The sequence below is a fragment of the Pongo abelii genome, chromosome 8 (assembly GCF_028885655.2).
Source record: "Pongo abelii isolate AG06213 chromosome 8, NHGRI_mPonAbe1-v2.0_pri, whole genome shotgun sequence".
NCBI lineage: Eukaryota > Metazoa > Chordata > Mammalia > Primates > Hominidae > Pongo > Pongo abelii.
In genome coordinates, this window is record NC_071993.2 from 67,276,494 (window position 1) to 67,299,533 (window position 23,040).

Genomic DNA, 23,040 nt, shown 5'->3' on the forward strand with positions numbered 1-23,040 from the left:
CCTGTATCTAAGTTAATCTAAAGATTAGTTTACACTGATATTTTCAACTCCAGTTCAGTATTCTATGATTCATTCTAGCCTTCTCCCTTTCCTTGTCTGTAACCTCCAAATCCAACAGTGAGAAACCTGGCTCCCAGGAGCTGTCATCCATTTACTTATTTATTTAATCTCATCATGCATGCATAGTGTGTTGAATTGTAAGTCTGTACTCTAATGAGAAATAACTTTACCAACTGGAGTACAGTGCTTATAGACAGTTTCTCTTGACTTTAGTCTTATAATTTCCATTCATTTTCAAAACTACTTAGGTCAGTACTTCTTTTCCTCTTACTTGGTAAGGTATGTCATATATTTGTAATACATTTAGACTCATTTGACACAGTCTGGGCTCAATCTTGGGATCTCCAAACCTCCTAATTGATTTCTTAAAATTTGCGTTTATAAAACATACATTAAGTTTCACTTTTGGTACTGTAATGTTTCATGAGTTTTTACAAATTCATAGTGCCATGTATCCATCACAACAGTATCATGGAGAATAGTTTCATCATCCTAAGAATCTTACGTGCTTCACATATTCTGTTCTACCCACCTACCCTGCAGGTCTCTAGCAACCACTGATCTGTTTTCTGTCTCTCTATTTTTGCTTTTTCCAGAATACTATGTAAGTGGAATCAGATAGTATGTGTTATTTTTAGTCTGGTTCGTTTACTCAGCCATACACATTTAAGATTCATCCATGTATTTGCTCGGATTGACAATTCATTCCTTTATATACCACTGAGTGATGTTCCATTATAAAGATATATTATGTTTTATATTACATATATTACACTAACCATTCACTTTTTGAGGGACATCTTGGTTGCTTCCAGTTTTAGTAATTCTGAATAAAGTTCCTATAAACATCTGTGGGCTGGGTTTTGTGTGAACATAAATTTTCAGATAAGCTGGATAAATACATACAAAAACAATTGATGGATTATATAGCAAGACTGTGTTAAGCTTTGTAAAAAAAAGAGCCATGCTGGAAGAATTAAAAGCAATAACTTGAACAAAAATTCATACACCAGCATTAATAGCAGTAGCCCCAAAGTGGAAACAACCCCAGTGTCCATCAGCAGATGAAGAAAAAAATGTGGTATTAATATATCCATTCAATGGAATATTATCTAGTCTTAAAAAGGAAGGACATTCTTACACATTCTACAACATGGATGAAATCTGAAGATATTATGCTAAGTAAAATGAACCAGTCACAAAAGAACAAATACTGTATGATTCCAATGATTCCACTTAGATGAGGTACCTAGAGGAGTGCAATTAATAGAAACAGAAAATAGAATGGTAGTTGCCAGTGGCTGGAGGAAGAAAGGAATGGCCTGTTACTGCTTAATGGGTACAGAATACTATTTTGAAAAGATGAAAAAGTTCTGGAGATGGATGGTGGTGACGGTTGCACAATAATGTGGATGCTCTTAATGCCACTAAAGCGCACACTTAAACACAGTAAAAACGATAAGTTTTATGTTATGTAGATTTTACCACAATTGAAAAATACCTCGTCTAAACAATAAAAACCGAAAAACTACCAAGTTGTCCTCCAGAGTAGGTGTACTATTTTGTGTTCCTACCAGCCATGAATGAGGGTTCCTGTTGCTCTACATCCTCACCACATTTGATATTGTGAGTTTGTTGTTGTTTTAGCTATCCCAGTAGGTGTGTAGCAATATTGCATTGTGGTTTTAATCTGCATTTTTCTAATAACCTATGATGTTGAGAATTATTTCATGTGCTTATTTTCCACGTGTACATCCCAGCTTGTGATGTGTTTGATAGATATTTTGCTCATTTTTCAGTTAGGCTGTTTTCTTCTTGCTGAGTTTTAAGGTTTCTTTGTATATTCTGGATAAAAATCCTTTGTCAGATACTTGATTTGCAAATATTTCCTTTCAGTTTGTGGCTTTTCTTTTAATCCTAGTAACAGTGTATTTCAGAGTAGAATTTTTCATTTCAGTAACACACAACTTATCTATTTTTTCTTTCATGGATCATGCTTTCAGTTTTGTATCTAGCAAGTCATCACTAAACCAGCATTATATTTTCTTCTAGAAGTTTAAGTTTTGCATTTTATGTTTAGTTCTGTATTCATTTGGAGTTAATTTTTGTGTAAGTTGTGAGGTCTGTGTATACACACACACATATACACACACACACACACTTATAGCATATGGATGCCCAATTGTTCCAGCACCATTTGTTGAAAAGACTATCCTTTCTCCATCAAATTGTTTTTGCACCTTTGTCGAAAATAAGTTGACTATATTTACGTGGTATCTTTATTTATTTATTTATTAATCCTTTTCCGTTGGTCTGAGTGTCTATTTTACCAACACCATGTTGTCTCTAATGGAAGTGCAAGGCATAGTATGTTTTGAAATTGAGTAATGTGAACCCTCCAACTTTTTTCTGCTGCATTTTCCATATTGTGTGGCTGGTTAGGTTTTTGCTTTTTGTATGAATTTTAGAATCAGTTAACAAAAAAAGCTAGCTGGGATTTTGATTGGGGTTGAGTTGATTCTATAGATCAAGCTGGGAAGAACAGACATTTTAACAATTATGATTCTTCCAATGCATGAACATAGAATATCTTTCCATTTATTTAGATCTCTTAAAAATGTCTTTTATCAGTGCTTGTAGTGTTCTGCATATGGATCCTGAACATATTTTGTTGATTAATAGCTAAGTATTTCATTTTTTGTGATATTGTAAATGTTATTTGTAAAATTTTAAATTTCAATTGTTCATTTATGGATACAAAGGAAAGCACCTTGTTTTTCTATGTTGAACTTGTATCCTGTGACCTTGCTTTACTCATTAATTGGTTCCAAGAGGTTTTTTCATTGTTGTTTGCATTTTTTTTTTCTGTAGAATCTTTAGGGTTTTCTACATAGACATCATGTCATCTGTGAATTTCTTCATTTCTAATATGTATGACTTTTCTACTCTTGCCTTATTTTACTCTCTAGGATTTCCATTGTAATGTTGGAAAAAATGTAGAGAGAAAGGATATCCTTCCTATGTTTCCAAAACTATGGAGAAAGCATTCAGTTTCTTTAGCTACAAGGTTTATATACATATATATCTTACACTAGGTTAAGGAAGTTCTCTTTATTCTAGTTTTTTTTGGTAAATAATAAATTAATGTTAAATTTGTTAAATTTCATGTATTTCTCCATCTATTGATATGAAAATGTTATTTTTCTTATTCAGTCTGTTAGCATAGTGAATTACATTGATTGGTGATGTTGAACCAGCCTTGACTTCCTGAACTGAATTCCACTTGGTAGTGGTGTATTATTCTTTTTATGTATGTCTCAAGTTAATTGACGAGCATTTAGGTAAAAAATCTTTTTGTCTCATTTATGAGATACTTTCACTTATAGTTTTCCTTCTTATTATGTCTTTATCTGATTTTTATATTAGGGTTGTACTGGCTTGATAAAATGAGTTGGGAAGTGTTCTTTCTTCTTTTATTTTCTTAAAGAGGTTGTGGAGAAATTGTATAATTTATTTCTCAAATATTTGGTAGAATTCACCAGTAAAACTACCTGGACCTAGTGATTTATTTTTGGAAGGTTGTAAACTATGAACTTAATTTTGTTACTAGTTATGGTACTAGTCAGATGATCTGTTTCATGATAGTTTATGTCATTTGAGACACTGGTCCATTTCATCTATATAAAATTAGTGGGCATAGGGTTGTTCACAGTATTTCCTTGTTAACCTTTTAATGTCATTGGGAGCAGCAGTAATGACCCCTTTCTCACTCCTGACATTGGTAATTTGAATATTCTTTCTGTTTTTCAGGTTTAGCCTGTCTAGAGACTTACCAATTTTTATTGATCTTTTCAAATAAGCACTTTTTGGTTTTATTTTCTCTGTTGTTTTTCTGGTTTAACTTTTGTTGATTTCTGCTCCCATTTTTAAAAATAATTTCCTTTCTTCTGCTTGTTTAATTTGTTCTTCTTCCTATAGTTTTCTTAGTTGAGTGACTCTAAATCTTTCTCTTTTTTAATAAGTGTATTTAAAGCTATAACTTTCCCTCTAACCACTGCTTTTGCTACTTCCCATACATTTTGATAAGTTGTATTTTTACTTAAAGTATTTTAAAATTTCTTTGATATTTCTTTTTGATACATTATTTAGAAGAATGTTGCTTAACCACAAAATATTTGGGCATTTACCAGCTATCTTTTTGTTATTGATTTCTAGTTTAATTTTGCTGCAGTCTGAAAGCATATTTTATATGATTTACATTATTTTTTAAAACATATGGCATACTTTATGGCCCAGTATATTATCTATCTTCATGGATATTCCATGTGTCCTTGAGAAGAATATGCATTCCGCTGTCCTTTGATGGGGTATTCTATACAATGCCAACTTGATCAAACTGATAATGCTGTTCATGTCACATATCTTTACTGATTTCAGCCTGCTTGATCTGTCAATTACTGATAGAGATGTATTGACATCTCCAAATATAATAGGAGATTTGTCCATTTCTCCATTCTTTCCATTGGTTGTTGTCCCATGTATTTTGAAGCTCTGTTGTCAGGTACACATAGGATTATAAGTGTTAGGATTTCTTGGAGAACTGACCTAACTATCTATGTAATGTCCCTGTTTCTTTTTGAAATATTTTCCTGTTTTGAAGTATGATTTGTCTGCAATTAATATAGATACTCTAGCTTTCTTTTGATCGTTTGCCATCTCTTCACTTGTAGCTAAAATCTTTGTATTTAAAGCAGGTTTCTTCTAGACAGTGTATAATTATGCTTCTTTCTCCAGTAAGACATCTCTGATCTTTAACTGTGGTATTTAGACCATTTACATTTAAAGTGATTATTTATACAGTTGTATTAAAATTTACCATCTTTGTAACTGTTTCCTAAGTATTATGTTTGTCCTTTGTTTCTTTTTATCCCCTGTTTCTCTATCTTCTCTGGCTTTAAGTGAGCATTTTATAATTCTCTTTTATCTCCTCTCTTACTGCATCATTTATACTTACTTTAAAAATACTCTTAGCCACTGCTTTAGGGCTTATTTTATATGTGTGTATAATTATATATATTATTTTTACATATAAATATATATTAAAATAAAATACACTATTATATATAAGTATACTATTATATATATAGAAATGTATATTCATATACACAAAATAATCTAAGCTCACTTTCAAATAACACTATACTACTTCAAATATAGTATAGAGACCATATAACAGAGTATTCCCAATTTCTCCAACATCTTTTATAAAATTTTACTAATATATTTCACTTATTCATATGCTATAACAACCTAATGTATTTTTACTATTATAGCTGTGATAACACAGTTTTCTTTTAGATGAATTAGGAGTAATAAAATACAATATTCTATTTTTACTTTCATTTATTTCTTTTCTGACATTCTTTCTTTATGTAGTTGCAAATTTCTGGCCTGTGTAATTTTCCATCTGTCCGAAGAACTTGTTTCAATATCTTTTTGTAGTGCTATTCTTCTGGCAATAAATTTCCTGTTTTTGTTTGTCTGAGAAAGTCTTTATCTCCTTTACTTTTGAAGAATAATTTTGCTGAATGTAGAAGTCTATGTTGACTGTTTTTTTCTTTTAACACTTTAAATATTCCACTGCACTCTCTTCTTGCTTCCATGGATTCTGATGAGAAGTCTGCTTTGTTCTTATCCTTGTTCCTATATAGGGAAGGCTTTTCTCCCACCTCTGATTTGTGTCCAGATTTTCTCATTATCTTTGGTTTTCTATGGTTGTGTTTTCTTGCTTGGTATCCTCTGAGCCTCTGGACACTGTGGTTGAGTATCTGTAATCAATTTCAGTAACATCTCAGCCATTATTAATTAAAACATTTCTTCTTCTGCCCCACTCTGTCTTCTCTTTCTGCTGTTTCAGTTATGCATATCTCCCCACAGTTCTTGAATATTATGTTCTGTTTATTTTTTTCTGTTTGTATTTTAGTTTGAGAAGTTGTTATTGACCAATCTTCAATTTCACTAATTTCTTCTTTGGCTGTGTTTAGTGTTCTTATGGAGTCCATTGAAGGAATTCTATTTCTAACACTGTGCTTTTGATTTTTATTTTTTTTCTCTTTTATAGTTTAACCTGTCTTCTGAAATTACCCATTTGATCTTACATGTTGTTGATTTTTTCACTAGAACCCTTAACATATAGCCACATCAAATTTCTTATCTGTGAATTTCTACTTCTGTGTCATATCTGAATGTGACTCTGATGATTGCTTCTGGCTTATCTTGAAAAACCAGACTGGCTTTTCTTGACTTAGGCTATGACTTATAATTTTTGGTTAAAAGTCAACATGTTGTATCAGTAATGGCTACTCAGGTAAGTAGGTTTTTTTGGGGGGGATTTATATTAATCTGGTTCTAAGCTGGGCTGTGTTTCATGTTTGTTGTAGCTTTAGGGACCATTTCTTTTTTGTAGTGCCATTTCTTTTTTGTTTCCTCTCTTGGCTTTGAGGCTTCTGTTAACACTTCTCCTGAGGGGATTTTCAGGAGATTTTCAGCTATAATCCTGTTATATTTTGGTTTGTTGGTGTGGTGAGTTGGTAGGGGAGGAAGGGAAGTCTCCGTCTTTCAGTGGAGTTCTGTCTCAGAGTGCAGCCTTCACAAATGTTTTCCTCCTTTCCCCCAGGAATATAGCTCTCCCACCTTCCCTGGCTACCAAGTTCCCAATAATATATTGAAAAAAAATAAATAAATATGTGAAGCTCTGTCCTCTGATAACTTTTTTTCTTTTTGTTGTTGTTCTCCTTTTTGTGTGTTACCTTAGGTAAAACATAAGACTAGAAAAGACTTCAGTGGGAAGGAAATCCATTGCCCTAGTTTCAGTAAGTTTTAACTGCTATTCTGTGGCAAAATATTTCTCCTTGGAGAATAAGCCTTTGTTACAGGGAAGGAAATGGGAGGGTTACACCTTCTGCTTTTCCCTTCCCCTTGTCAGAGACACAGGAGTTTTTTTTTGTTTGTTTGTTTTTTTTTTTGGATCCTCACTGTGAAAATCTGTTAGGATTCCTAGATGGAAAACTGGAGAAAGTGTGGGGGTTCTCCTTTGATTGCAGCCCCCAGGAATCTCTCACAATCAAGCTAGTTAGCACTCAGCCTACAGCAATTTGTTGAAATTACTAGAAAAAGTAGTGGTTCTACAACCTTTGGCTTCCACTGGCTTCTACTTCAGGTAAGTAAATCTCTAGTGCTGCATCTCTCTGGGTCACTTGTATCAGATTTTGGAGTAGCAGTATACCCTGTGACCTCAGGTATCTGAAGGGTTCAAGAACAGTTGTTTATTTTCAGTTTGCCCAGCTTTTTATTGTAATGACAGGAGTGATGACTTCCAAGCTTCTTCCTTATCACAGCTAAAATGGGAAAAGCAGTGTCTATATGGAAAAAGTTAGATGTGCTCACTTCAAACTTAGAGACGTGCACACTTTGCACAAATAGAAATATAAATTGAACAATTAAATTGTGTAAGATATAAGCAGCAATTTGAAAACAAAAAAATACGTAATACAGGTTTTCTGTATTCACCAAAAGATGAAGAGAAACTTGAAAAGTGGAGTTGGTGGAGGAGAGATGCAAGGGGGAGACTCTTGAGAAAGTGCATTCATTATTTTGCCCCTCTTTCTTATTTAACACTATGTAGCTTGCACTCAAGCTCTTTTTACTTTATTTTATTTTATTTATTTTATCTTAGATTCAGGGGATATATATGCATGTTTGTTACATGAGTATATTGTGTACTGGTGGGGACTGGGCTTGTAGTGTACCCATTACCCAAATGGTAAGCATTGTACCCAATAGGTTATTTTTCAACCCTCAGCTCGCTTCCACCCTCTCAATTTTTGGAGTCTCTAGTGTCCATTATTTCCATCTTTATGTCCATGTGTACCCATTGTTTAGCTCTCACTTATAAGTGAGAACATGTGGTACTTGGGTTTTTGTTTCTGAGTGAGTTCACTTAGGATAATGGCCTCCAGCTCCATCCATGTTGCTTCAAAGGACATGATTTCACTCTTTTTTATAAGTACATAGTATTCCATGGTGTATATGTAACACACTTTCTTTATCTAGTCAATTGTTGATGGATACTTAGGCTGGTCTCATGACTTTGCTATTCTGAGTAGTGCTGCAATGAACATATGGGTGCAGGTGTCTTTTTAATATAATGATATATATTTATTTGGGTGGATACTCAGTAGTGAGATTGCTGGGTTGAATGGTAGTTCTATTTTTAGTTCTTTGAGAAATTTTCATAATGTTTTCCATAGAGGTTGAACTAATTGACCTTCACACCAACAGTGTCTAAGCGCTTCCCTTTCTCCACATGCTCACCAAACATCTGTTGTTTTTTGACTTTCTAATAATAGCCATTCTGACTGGTGTAAGATGATATTTCATTGTGGTTTTAATTTGGATTTCTCTGATTATTAGTGATGTTGAGCATTTTCTCATGTGTTTGTTGGTTAAACTCTTACAAATAAAATCAAAGAACAGAAAAATATATATTTAAGGGAATTAGTGCTAATTCCAAAAGCACTTTGAAAACACATGTACCATAAAACCTAAAGTATAATAATAATAAAATAAAATAAAAAAAAGAAAACACATAGTAAAAGAGTAGACACTACAGGCTGAAGAGTTGAAGAAGCAGCTCCTCTTAATCCTTCTCACTTGGCACATTTTCACAAATAAAATATTTTCGTTCATGGAACTATAACCTGCATTTAAAATTGTTCCATATGGTATTCACTGACTAGAAAGTGTGTCTAGAAAATTGGCGAGTGTACTCTTGCTTGAAACTGTAATGTTGAAATACCACATCTTAGAGTACATTAACTTAGTGTGCTTTTAGGTGAAAAAGTCATTATGCCAAAAATGAAAAGTAGTTGTGTCCAGAAAATGGTATGTTTTTTCAAGAGCTCTTATGGCAAAACATCATTAACTAAGCAATGACTATGTGAGGTAATTATGTAATTAGTTCTAGTTTTTATTTCTTTTAAAGTCTAGAATCTGTTAATTAGAAACTATATTTCCTCCAGAGCAATGTAAAATCACAGCACATTTTCCTTTTTCTCAGCTTTGCCCTTAGCCTCCGCTAATGCCCCTGGAGCAACTGCCTGAAAATTTAGTTCATATTATTGTTGTTTTTTTTCTTTTCATAATAAATACTTATTTAGGTCTAACAACAAGTAGTTCTCAATTCTTTGCTATTTCTTCGCACATACTCCTGCTTCTTTCTGGACTCATTTTCTTTCCCAAATGTAGTTCATCCTCCGATTAGTAGTTATTTTCAGACACGGTCTATAATTTATAGAAATTCTGAGTCCAAAATCACCTTTAAAGGACAATATTTGTGGGGATAGAATTCTAGAATCAAAGTATTGTCTTCATCACTTTCAAGATATTATTTCATTTTATTTTAGATTCAGGGGATATATATGCATGTTTGTTACATGAGTATATTGTGTACTGGTAGGGACTGGGCTTATAGTGTACCCATTACCCAAATGGTAAGCATTGTACCCAGTAGGTTATTTTTCAACCCTCAGCTCACTCCCACACTCTCCATTTTTGGAGTCTATTACCTTCTTGTATCCAATATTGATGATGACGAATCTAGTGCTATCTGAGTTCTTGAAGCAGTTTCTGAGGCAAAGAAAATAGTTTATTTGGGAGGTGATCCCAGGAAACCCTAATAAGAAATCAAGACAGGAAAGGAAGGGGAGGAGGCCCAAGAAGGTGTGAATGATCGAGCTGGTTACCAATGGGGAAAATGGGACTTATTCTCCTGAACAAGTCTAGAAAACAGTGTAGAATCTTTGCCTCAGAATTATCCCACTCCAAACATAAGGAAGCTGAAGTGTTTACACTCCAACTCTTTTTCACCCATTGGTTTAGGATTTCTTCTAGGGAGGCATCAATTCTTGTTTTCTAATTATTGCATTTAAGGCTACCAAGTATGGCAGAGAATTGATGGTAATTGCTAGAGTAGATTGCCTTTTTCCCTCTTGGTATGTGTTACAATTTTCTCTTTATGGTTGATATCCTGATGTGTATCTATAATATGTCACTATAGCATTGATGGTGTTAATGTTGTGTGTATTTTAGTCCTACTCTGTCATTTCTTGCCATTTAAGGATGCGTGGCTTTCTTTAGTACTTAGAATTATCAGTCTTTCTTTTTTTTGGAATATCACTTTTTCTTCATCCTCTCTATTTTCTCTTTCAAAACTTTTGTTACCTACATGTTGGGACTTCTGTTCTGTCCTCATAATAGTTTGTGCATATTTAAAATTGGGTTTTTTTCTTATGAAATATTTGTTATCTTGATATATTCCAGATACAAGTCATTTATTAGATATGTTATTTGCAAATATATTCTCCCAATGTGTGGCTTGTTTCTTCATTGTCTTAACAGCGTTATTTATTTTTAGTTTTTTTTTAACTTTAAGAAAATTATTCAGACAGCAGGAGTTCTTAATTGTGATGGAGTCCAATTTAGCAATTTCTAAATGGTTTCTCCCCTTAGTGTTGTATCAAAGAAAGCCTTTCTCCTACAATTTTATTGAGAAATTTTGTAGTTTTGGTGTTATATTTAGGACTATAATTCACTTTGAGTTAATTTTTGAAAGCTATGAATCAAAACTCATTTATAATATATTGTTATTAACTTTTTTCTAGCACCATTTGTTGAAGTTGTTTTTTAGCACCATTTGTTGAAGTGACTGTTTATGCCCCACAAAGTAGATTTTTCTTCTCTTTTGAAAGTCAGCTAATTATGTATGTAGGAGTCCATTCCTTGTTTCTTTATTCTGTTTCATTAATCATCAATCTTAACTCTAATGTCAAACTTTTTTGATTTCTGTAGTTTTATAATAAATCTTGAAGTCAAGTAGTATAATTTTTTCAACTTTGTTATTTTTCAAAGTTGTTTTAGCAATTCTAGGTACTTTGCATTTCTATAAGAATTTGAGAAACATCCTTTCCATTTCTACTAAAAAGACATCTGGAAATTTGATTGGAATTACATTGAATCTATAGTTAAATTTGGGGAGCACTGACATCCAAATGATAATGAATCTTCAGATCCATAAGTACAGTATACCTTTCCATTTATTTCTGTCTTTAAGTGTCTCTCAAATTTAGGAAGGAAAATTCCTCAACATGATGAAAAACCTATAGCTAACTTCATCCATAATGGTGAAAGACTGAATGCATGGATGTTTGCTTTTGCCATTTTTAACATTGTATGAGACATCTTAACTAATGTGATAAAGTGAGAAGAAGAAGTAGCAGTGAGCAGATTGAAAAGTAATAAGCTGGATTTACTTGCAGACAACATAATCATCTAAGTAGAAAATCCAAGAAATCTGCAAAAAGCTAACATGAACTAATAATTGATTTCAGTAAGATGGGAGAATATGATCTCAATATACAAAATCAATTGCACTGGCCAGGTGTGGTGGCTCACACTTCCCAGCACTTTGGGAGGCTGAAGCAGGCAGATTGCTTGAGGCCAGGAGTTGGAGACCAGCCTGGCCAACACGGTGAAACCCTGTCTCTACAAATATTACAAAAATTAGCCATGTGTGGTGGTGCATGCCTGTAATCCCAGCTACTCAGGAGGCTGAGGCACTAGAATCTCTTGAACCCAGGAGGCGGAGGTTGCAGTGAGCCGAGATCATGCCACTGCACTCCAGTCTGGGCAAGAGTGAGACTCTGTCTCAAAAATAAATAAATAAATAAATAAATATACCAGTTGCAATATCATAAATATGAATTATTTGTCAATAAGTATAAGACCATTTGTACAAGAGCTGTACATTGAAACCTACAAAATATTATAAGAGAATTACATCTGGAGACTGAATGGCATTGTAATGCCAAATTTTCCAAAATTAATTTATAGATGCAATGAAATCTCAATCTCAATCAAAATACCAGCATGATTTTTTAAAACATATTGACTAATTGATTCTAAATTTTATAGAAAAGTGAAGGCCAGAATGGTCAAGACTATTTTGGAAATGACGGTTATTGGAATACATAACCTGTTGGCAAGACTTACTTTTAAGCTACAGTAATTAAAACAGTGTGATAGACATATAGTTTAATGTGGTAGAATAGAAAGTCCATATATAGTCTCACATCCACATGGCTAACTGATTTTCCAAGTGTGACAAGGTAAGTCAGTAAGGAAAAGAAAATTCTTTTCAACAAACGGTGCTAAAACAACTGTACATCTATATGGAAAAAAATGAACCTCAATCCTTATCTCACACTATATATGATAAACAAATCATCACAGATAATAGAAACAAAATTACAAGCTGAAACAGTAAAACTTCTAGAAAAATTTAATGGAGATAATTTTTGTGACCTTGATATTTTTGTGTGTTACCAAAGTTTCTTTCTTTCTTTCTTTTTTTTTTTTTTGAGACAGAGTCTCTGGAGTCTCGCTCTGTTGCCAAAGCTGGAGTGCAGTGGCGCGATCTCGGCTCACTGCAAGCTCTGCTTCCCGGGTTCACCCCATTCTCCTGCCTCAGCCCCCAGAGTAGCTGGGACTACAGGCGGCCACCACGACGCCCGGCTACTTTTTTTGTATTTTTAGTAGAGACGGGGTTTCACCATGTTAGCCAGGATGGTCTCAATCTCCTGACCTCGTGATCCTCCCACCTTGGCCTCCCAAAGTGCTGGGATTACAGGCGTGAGCCACTGCACCCTGCCCAAGCTTTCTTTTTTTTTTTTTTTGAGACGGAGTCTCGCTCTGTCACCCAGGCTGGAGTGCAGTGGCAGCCTCCCGAGCAGCTGGGACTACAGGAGCCTGCACCACGCCTGGCTAATTTTTTTTTTTTTTGTATTTTTTTTAGAAGAGACGGGGTTTCACCATGTTAGCCAGGATGGTCTTGATCTGCTGACCTCGTGATCCACCCGCCTCAGCCTCCCAAAGTTCTGGGATTACAGGCGTGAGCCACCGCGCCTGGCCCAAGCTTTCTTTATAGCACATAAAACAGCATGAATCATACAAAGAAAAAAATGATGAAGTAGATTTCATAAAACTTAAGAAATAGAGTGTTTTGAAAATGAAAAGCAAATCATATCCTGGGAAAGAATTTGTGAAACATAGCACATAAAGGACTTGTATTCAGAATACAGGACTCTTAAAATAAAATTTTAAGTAAAAATGCTTTTTTAAAAAGGGCAAATGATTTGAACAGATACTTCACCAAAGAGTGTTTATGGCTAGAGAAGAACGTGAAAATATGCCAAACATTTCTACAAAATAGAAATGCAAATTAAAACCAGAGTAAAATACTGTTGCATATACGGTAGAACAGCTAAAAGAAGAAGGCCAAGAATCTAAGTGTTGACAAGGATGTGAAGTTGCCAGACCTCTCACACAATTGCTGGTATGAACAACAAGTTATGCAACCACTTTAAGAAATGCATGACAGTTTCTAATAAAGTGAAGCATACTTTTACCATCCACCCAGCTTTCCCGCTTCTGAGTATTCAAGGGAAATGAAAACATATCTGTCAAAAGATTTGTGCCCAAATGTTCACATCCCATGTATTATAATAGCTAAAAACTGGAAAAAACAGAGATATATCAATTGGTTAATTTATAAACATATCGTGCATATCAATTCAAGCGATACTACTCAGCAATATGAAAGTCCAAACTTTTGAAGTAATCGATGACACAATGAATTTTGAAAGCATTGTGCTAAGTAAAAGAAGCTTAATACAAAAGATTACATACTGTATGATTCCATTGAAATAAGATTTCAGAAAAGGCGAAACTGTATTGGCAGCAAGCAACTCAGTGGTTGCTCATGGCTGGAATGGGATGGGGAGGGTGGAGTTGACTGCAAAGGAATAAAGGACCATTTTTTTGGAGGAAAAAGTTGAAAATAATATAATAAATCAGTTCGAATAATTTTGTTACATTAAAATCAAAAGTCACTCTACTAGGACACTCTTCTGAATAGTCTAGCTGTGTTCTTTGCTCCAGACCAAAGTACTCATTTATTTTCTGGTTTCTTTTGTTGCCTTTTACTTGAGATTAAAAACTAATTTTTTTGGCCAGGTGCAGTGGTTCATCCCTGTAATCCCAGCGTTTTGGGAGGCCAAGGCAGAAGGATCACTTGAAGCCAGGAGTTCTAGATGGGCCTGGGAAGCATATCGAGACTTCATCTCTAAAAAAAGTAAAAAAAATAGCTGGGCTTGGTGGTGCATGCCTATAGTCCCAGCTACTGAGGAGGCTGAAGTGGAAGGATTGCTTGAGCCCAGGAGTTTGAGGCTGCAGTGAGTTAGGACTGTATCACTGCATTCCAGCCTGGGCAATATAGCAAGACCCTGTCTCTAAAAAAAAAAAAAGAATTTTTCTTTATTGGCAAAGGACCTTTAAAATTTCAGTTTTGATATGAACAAATCCTAGTATTCTCATTTTTCCATTACTATGAGGAGACAGTATGCGGGGGCAGTTTGTGGTTGAGGCGGTAAAGTCCTTCCCCTTGCCCCCCACCACACAGCTGCCTGCTACCTGAGGGCTCCAGGACTGACTGTAGATCCATCCACCTGATTGAGTTTAGACGTGAACCCACAGAATGAAGGGCTTTGTGAATCTTTCCCTGACTTGCCTTCACAGCTTGCTTAGACCTGAAATCTGTCTAGCTATAAAAGATTTGTAACACAACAGGAATTGTGGACTTAAGATATTTCTAACTATCATAGTGCCAGGATGGAGAAGCAGAGGTGAAGGTAATCATTTTCAGCCATTCATGTTAGCTCATCATGCGTGTCTCAATGGCTTCATTAGCAACACAAGCACACAGAAGTATTTAAACGTTTACTTCTATTGGAACATCTTTATCCCATATCTTTTATTTATTTTATTTTTATTTATTTTTACCCTCTATAACTGTCATTTTCAGTATTTGCAGGCCATTTCGAGAGAGAGGAAGAAATATGCTGCGTATATCACATATGACGACTGAACCCTGTTGTTATCATCACTCATGGGTGAGATGGGGAATCACAAGGCATGAATTATCCCTCACCTCCTCATTCACAGAGATAAAAATATAGAAATGCCATCCCGACATTTAAGTAAGATATACATACCAAGAATGGTGAAGAACAATAAATTGCCCCAGTAACTCCTATATTCCTTCTACAATAAAATGGTAGACTTGAGGAAAGCAACACAAGCCTTTGGAATAAAATCACCATTCTACCAACGTCAATCTTTATATTTATTTGTATAAAAAGGTTTCCCAGTGTGTTGGGTGTTCCAAGAACCTTAGAGAGCAGAGAGAGCGTCTCTAAACACATATACCTGCACGTGGAATGGGCCGATTCAAGCAATGGTTCCCTGGTTCAAGGGCTGAATTTGCTTGAGAAATTTAGGGAAGTGTGAGACATTGCAAACTTTCTGAGCAACAGATTTATAAAAGAGCTTTGGCTTTGTAACTGTGAGTTCACATTCTTCATATTAACTTAGCACAAATTCTGTGGCACCACTCGAGTTATTGCCCATGTACAAGAGCCTGTTTCTGGATTTGAGTATAGGACCCTCATTCAAATGTTTTCTTATATTGTAATGCTGTATATCTGAGTCTCTGAAGATCATGACAACAGATTCTGGTACATATTTAAGATAAGAGCTATCCCTCCAAAGTTTGTCCCCCAAGTTATAATTTCAAGGGAATTTGTGAAGCTGTGATGTTAAAATCCCATTAGACACATGTTAGAGTAATCCAATGATATTTACTCCAAAAAATATTTTTTTCCTCCAGGAATAGGTAGCTCTTTAAAGGACGTTCCTAAAATATTAACGTATTTCAAATTGTCTTGCACGCATCAGCCCTGTCATATCTGGACAAAGCCACAGGGGAACTAAAAATATAATAATCAAAAACCATTCCAGGAAGGTTTTACATATGGATTCTTGTTTGTGGCAAAATCATCTTTCATCCTCAGTGAGACAATTAGAACTACATGGGAACCTTAAGGACTGTTAAGAAGATTAAGAGCCACATTTAATAGTTGCTCCAGTAGCATCTTGACAAACGTTTTAATTTTATATCTCTCAAGTAAGCCCATAAAACAGCATGATCTAAAAATTTTTAACAAATATATTAATAAAAATTTAAACATGCATGGATTACTTATGCTGTTTTGAGTTAATTACATAGTAATATTGCCTTGTATTCACCTTAATTAGACTAAATATTGATCAGTACACTTTCCATCGGTATTTCATTAACACACAATAACTGTCTTGTTATATCTACATGTAACTTTACATTAATTAAAAAGTCCTGCTGGAAATGAGAAGTTATGGAAAGATATACAAAGCTAGCCCTTTTAAACATAAAAAGGACTAGAAAACTCACACTTATGAATTGAAGCAGAAAATAAAAATTAAACTCTCCTTATTTTAAGGGTTTAAAGTAATTAGATAGAAGAACAACGATTCATTTTTTTTCCCCATAGGATGTCAGTTGTGATATCAGCCACACTAGGTTCATCTATCACTCTGTGTTAAGGAAGAGGTTATGAAATATTATACTTATTCCTGAGGATTATGGCCTTTGTTTATTTCAAAAAGAACCTAGCTTTTAAACAGCATCATAGATTTCTTAGCATGTGATTAAGGCTGTTTATTTTCATGCTGATGAGCTAAGAGCTGTTTCAATGAAGAGGTGCTGTAATTTTTCCCATGATCTGGAAAATAATTCATGGCATTTTTATGTTGTCATTAGCTGTCACATCTCTTGAGTTAAATATGAGCCCTGTCATTTGGAAGTCAGAAAGCGGCTCCTAAATTTCTCAATTTCATTAGCAATTGATTCAAATCATTTCCCGAAAATAGTCTGAATTGACATATGAATTGTAGTGGTTCCTCAGCTTGGTGATTAATTAATCAAGCCATCAGGTTCGCATTAAACTATTTATCAATCTTATGATTTCCTGCTTTTCAGAAAAAATTAAAAAGCACTCTAATCATATTTTATGAGTTTTGAGAAAAATTAAAATGGGACCAGAGAAAGTAATCTGTGCTTCCTAATTCAGAAGCTCCACAATATCAATTTCTGTAACTCAGGACGCTAAAAAGAGGAGATGGAGCTCAAATCTATATACCAGGAAAGACACTAGAGTTATTTCTGCAGGCTTCCATTTCTTCATCTATAAAATAAGAAAATTGAACTATAATTGAACTAAATAATCTAGTTTTTTTCTCACCTTAAAAATTGTTAGTCCATGAAAAACAGTAATATGTTATTGTTAGTTTTATTAGTTTGATGTGTGCCCAATTGTCTTTACATTAAAGCAACCAAACTCCTGGTTATTGATAGAGCCTCACAGACTCCATATTAAAATTGCAATTGACATCTTTAGACCAGTATTAACCACTGTTCTGTAATTTGTGTTTGAAATACTTCTTTCTGGTAAAGGCCACATCAGTTTGGGTCTCTTCTATTGTGCTATTATAGCAAGAAACCATGGTCGATTGCTTCAGCCCAGAATGACAGGATCAACCGTTCTAAGATTGGGCCACACCAAAAGCCATTTGTTGGCTAAGAAAATTGTGGCAAAACATCAAGTTGTTTGCCTATTTAATTTCACTCACACTTTGCTGAGTTTAGTTAATAGCCAGTTCTTTTCAAAATAAATAACTAGCCAACCAAATGTAGCCTCTTTTCTTTCAAATTTGCTTTGTGTATACCCACAAAATGAATGTCTCATTTGGCACAAATCCTTCTGTTGTTATTAATAGAAAACAGAGCTTTCTCTTGTAAAGTTAACTGCATTTTCGGTGCCTGGCTTCCTCTGGTGCTCTAGAAAGGAGAGTAAGTCATACAGAAACAACCCCACATGTGCAGTTAGAGTGGGCATCCATGAGGCCTTGGTAAATCCTGTCCTTCCCACCCCTGCCCTCAGTGCCTGGAGAAACATCAAGGGTCCTGGCATCTAAAATGACAGAGGCAGTTTCAGGGTTTCATCCCTTTAGCTATCCTTTCTCAGGAAGCTCAGGAGAATGAAGAGAAATGAACTGTGCTGTCCTCCCATTTCTTCTCATCTTCAGGTTGAGTTGTGTTTGGTTCACCCGCCACAGCACAAACTACAGAGAAGGGGCCTGGGACAGAGAGAGGACCACAGGGAAAACACTCCAAGCGTGGGGCTCTGGAGGCCCAAGTGGAGCTGCTTTCCACTTTGTGTATACTAGATACACTATAGCAGCAAGAATGATTCCTCGAATGCTGAGAGAATGGACTCTGGCCTTTGGGATGGTGATCTCACCTTGGACCCCTGCAGCTCCGAGAACCCCCAGCTCCAACCTTGCCTCACACACATATGCTCTTTGTGAATGAGGAGAATAAGACCCAGAAAAAAAAAGCCCAAGAACAAAACATTTTTTGAATTCTTATTTTTTTATTTTACTAATTGACAAGTAATAGTTGTATACATTTACGGGGTATGGTGGGATGTTTTGATATATGTATACATTGTGGAATGATTAAATTAAGATAATTAACATATTCATCACCTCACATACTTATCATTTTTTTAACTTAAAAACAAATCTTATGTAGATGGCTATGGCCTGTAGGGGAATGGGTGAAAATGGGAAAACAGAAAGGGTATTCGACACACAAACCCACAAAGGACCTGGCATTAAGACTTCAACTTTATCTTTGAAGGAGGTTACTCACAAGATTGCTGAGATGCCTGACAGACATGGGGGAAAGGTAAAGTTAATCACACAGCCCGAAAATTCCATTACATGTTTCACTATGGAAAAATACTGTCCACAACCCCTATTTTAGCAATTCTGTGATTATCTTATGCACAGCACATTGATACCACATTTTTTAAAAGAGTTAATTTTTTCAGTATAACTGTTTTAAAAATAACACAATTTTTATAACACTATTTTAATATTTCTTCTCCTTTTTTTCTGTGTACCAGGAGCCTCAAGATAATGGAGAAGCCCAGGCCCCGTCCATCCTCTGAAGCTTTGCACATTTGTACCGTACATCCTTCATTTTAATCTCTACAATGCCAGAGTTCCACCCTGCAGGAAGACAAAGCCTTGTAGTAAAAGGAAAATAACCTATGGGAGAGGAACATGACAAGTACCAAAGGAACAACCTAAGCCCTCTAACAGCCTTGGTACATTGCCAAAAGACACCTCCAATTATATTACTAAAGAGAAAGAAAAATTCTCTCCTTTAGATTATAGCCTACTCCTGCTATTTGGTTGTAATACACTTGTAATGCACAGCTATCCCAAGCCCTTTCTGGAATATGCCATACTTTCAGGCTCCTGGGCTAGTACCATGAGGATGGAAAGGAATTGCATTTGCAAATGTCAGCTTACCTCATCCATCTCCCCTCATTCAAACAATACACATTCGAGGTTCAGCAATCGGAGTTATATATTTTTCCTTAATGTTGTTGTAAGGTAATGGTTCTCTTTTCTGAAATTCATCAGCCTGCTATAAATTTAAACTCCATTACTGCCAATAGAGAAAAGCTAAGCACCAAACCACTTTCAATAAATTTGCACTTATGCAATTGAACTGATACGGCCTCAGAGGAAAAGGTGAAACTCGTCTTGAGATATTTAAGTTAGTCTGAGTCACTGCTTCGTCTGGTGTTAAATTGGGTCCGTTGAGAAATGTAGGGCAGCACTCATCAGCCCTGAGTTATAAGAAGAGATTTCAGGCTGAAAAAAAAATCTGTCTCCAGCATTCATTATTAGATGGTATAATTCTAAGAAACCACTGCTGGCTCTGTTATTTGGCACAACTGAATGCTACAAATGGAAACCCTGATGGATGAATATTTTTAAGAACAACGTTAATCAGGCTCAGAGCAGCCCAAGCCCTGGGGCTTTGTCATGTCCAGTGTTGAAGCTGTAAGTGAGGATGTCTATAAACTGAGAGCAAAGAGGGTAATTCCTAACGTTTGCGTGGGGCTTCATAATGTATAGAAAATATTGCTTTTAGTCTATGCACCCACTCCGGGTACCACAATTGTTGTTTACTATCTTCTATTTCTGATGAGAAAACTGAGGCTTAGAGACATGAAATGACCGCCCTTCCTGGGTGTGTCATGACTTGAAATCAGGTCTTCCTGGCTCTGTGGTTTTGGTAGTGGAAGATGAACACACCCAATTTAGCAGCCTCAAAAGGTCTGTGTGGCTTTCTTGGTAAAGAAGAGCATCTCATTCAGAAGCCCAAAGAAGCAAATGAGCTACCCACAGAGTCACCACTGTAGCTTTCTTGGAGAGGAAGGCTCCAGAGGCTTCCCTTCTGAAACAATCCAGCATTCTGGAAAGTGGGGGAGGTGGGTACCTGCTAGCCAATTAGACTTGATGGTTTGGCAACAGACGGTAGAGTGATCAGCAAGAGTTCCAGGCTATTAAGGAACAGGTTTGGAGATTTAGAAATTTAAAATAAATTTTATTTATGGTTGCAAAGACTCACAAGTCTCTGTAGACTCAAGCATGGGAAGTTTAACTCCCAGGAGGTAATGAGCATGCTACAGGTTGTGGGAGCTTAACTGTCAGATACACACACACATACATATGCACACACACACAACCCTCCCCAACCCCTCCTTCTACCCCCAGCCTCTGCCCATTCTAAGGCCGGAGCAGGCATTACATATCAGTTGCAAGAACTGAACAGCATTTGCGCTTAATTGGAAGATATACATTATTCATGAGCCTTGAGTCTGTGATGACTTTGGCATTCATTAGGGGGGAAAAACGGGCATTAGTTTTCTTGGTACAAAACATTTTCGTATTAAACCTCATTTGCAACCCACTTTTCAATGTGAGGAATTAGAAATGCTTTTAAACAAAGTTAGGAACCAAGAAGTAGCTGGGAAACAAGTAGCAGCAACTTCTAAAGATGGAAAAGAAAGTAGTAAGAACTGGGAATGTTTAAGCTCTGAGTATAGGAGATGAAGAGTCAGCCTCAAATTCAAACAGGTTAATAATAATAACAACAATGATAATAATGAGAAATGTTTGTATGACTATACATATGCTTATGTTTGTGTATACTACTGTATATGAATATGTATATTACACATGAATATATATTTTATATATGGAGATACATATGGCCTCACAATTTATTTCAAAGAACTGGATGAGTTGTGAAGTTTTTCTTCTTACCTTCATTTTTCCAAAATAAAAGACATCATCCCCTAAGAGATAAATTATGCCTAATTTAGGGTTGTATGGTACCCTTCTTCATTTCATTTAGAACAGATTTTAAAACCTACTGGAAGCTTTTGCAGACTTAAGGTTGACTCTTTCTAGCTTCCTTTTTCACAAGTATATCCAGAATCCTAAAATTAAGATCATCTAAATAAATTTCTTTATTTTGCAAATGAAGAAACTGTGGCACAATGAGGGATCTGACATGGTTAGTGTGTCAATGGATTAGAGGTGAAGGAAAATGGATGTCTGTCATAAACACCCTTTCCCACACACGGTCACCACTCCCTGGGAAAACCCCGTAGCCACAGGCTTTGAAGTCAAAGAAATATGGGTCCAAACACTATAGGATGGGGTGGACAGCAAGCTTCTTTATCTCATTAAGCCTCAATTCTTCAATTATAATATAAAGATAATTTATTTTTTAATTTCTTCATTTATAAAATGAAGACACATTGTATACATTTGTTACAAGGTTTAGAGGAGATAAGTATACGTTATCTCAGAATAGTGCCTGGCATATTCTAGACATCCATAAAAGAGTGCTATGGTTGTCTTGTTAATTATACCATCTGAACACACAACCCACCTGGGTATTCTTGCTATTGCTTTCTAGGTGTGGCACACTGGGGACGTTTGGCTAATTCTCCATTAGACATTGACTTCCTCAGATCAGGGTCATCTTTTAGTCCTACTTTGTGTTCTCCGGCACCTGGCCCTAATTCAACTAGTAGGTGCTCAGTAAGGATTCAAATTGTGTTTTACATGGTGGGGCCATTTATGATGTGCAGTCTTTTCACATGCCCTTACTGATGATGATGTACCTGCCTTGGGAAACCGGTGAGGACTTGTGATTTAATATCACAGGGAAATCCCGTTTGTAAGAATGTTGACAAGCAAAGGTCCCCACTTTATTTCAGTTGATGCTCACCTATACTCGCCGGACCCAGGAAGACACATACCACCATCTCCAGTTAATAGAGGAGGAGAGTGAGTATCTGAGGAAGTGAAGTGATGGCCTTGAAGTCATTGGCAATGAATTGAAGCTGGAAAATAATCTCAGGGCATCCATCTTACATCTAGCATGTATTCCGTTCAACATTCTTTTGCTCAATGTAGACTCATTGTCTATTGTTTTAGGTCAAACTCCACAAAGCAGGTCACTATTTAAGGATGGGGCTTTCAAAAAATGGGATAAATAGGTTGGTTAGTTGGTGAGTATTTCATTTGAAAAGGTCTCAGAGCAGGAATGAAGTAATTGCCTGACACTGAAGGGGTGAAGCATAATAACTCCAAGAGGCTCATCACGAGAGTGAAATTTCTTTGTAGTTTCCCATTAAAATTCATGTTCATTTACACTCAATGCCAAGGTATATGCGTGTTTATTTTAATGCATATTTACTCCTTAAATCTGGAAGTAAAATAGGTATGCCAAGAAACTACTATGTTTATTCTATAGTTCAGGATATCCATGGCCCATAGCTATGCAGTCAGACAAGGAAAAATGGTTAGAGGGACTCTCTTTCTCTATGGTACTCCCCAAACCTCAGCTCAAGCCCAAGTGTGTGATAACCCCCAGTCTATGACCATTAGGGCACAGTTAATGGGCCTCCACCAGGGCATGCCAACAGATGGCAACCTGGCTTACCCATCCACCAAATTTTCTTAAGGAACTGCTGAGGATGCTTGCCTTCC

General features: G+C 35.7%; 1 long non-coding RNA gene across 1 annotated transcript in view; it reads left to right on the forward strand.

The window, feature by feature from the left end:
- LOC134762009 (uncharacterized) overlaps positions 1-21,150 on the forward strand; it is a 122,342-nt gene extending 101,192 nt beyond the window's left edge. Inside the window, exons 2-3 of the long non-coding RNA XR_010141446.1 lie at positions 15,047-15,125; positions 19,080-21,150. This is a non-coding gene — a long non-coding RNA (uncharacterized LOC134762009). The remainder of the gene's footprint in view (positions 1-15,046; positions 15,126-19,079) is intronic.
- The last annotated feature ends 1,890 nt before the right edge of the window (positions 21,151-23,040 follow it).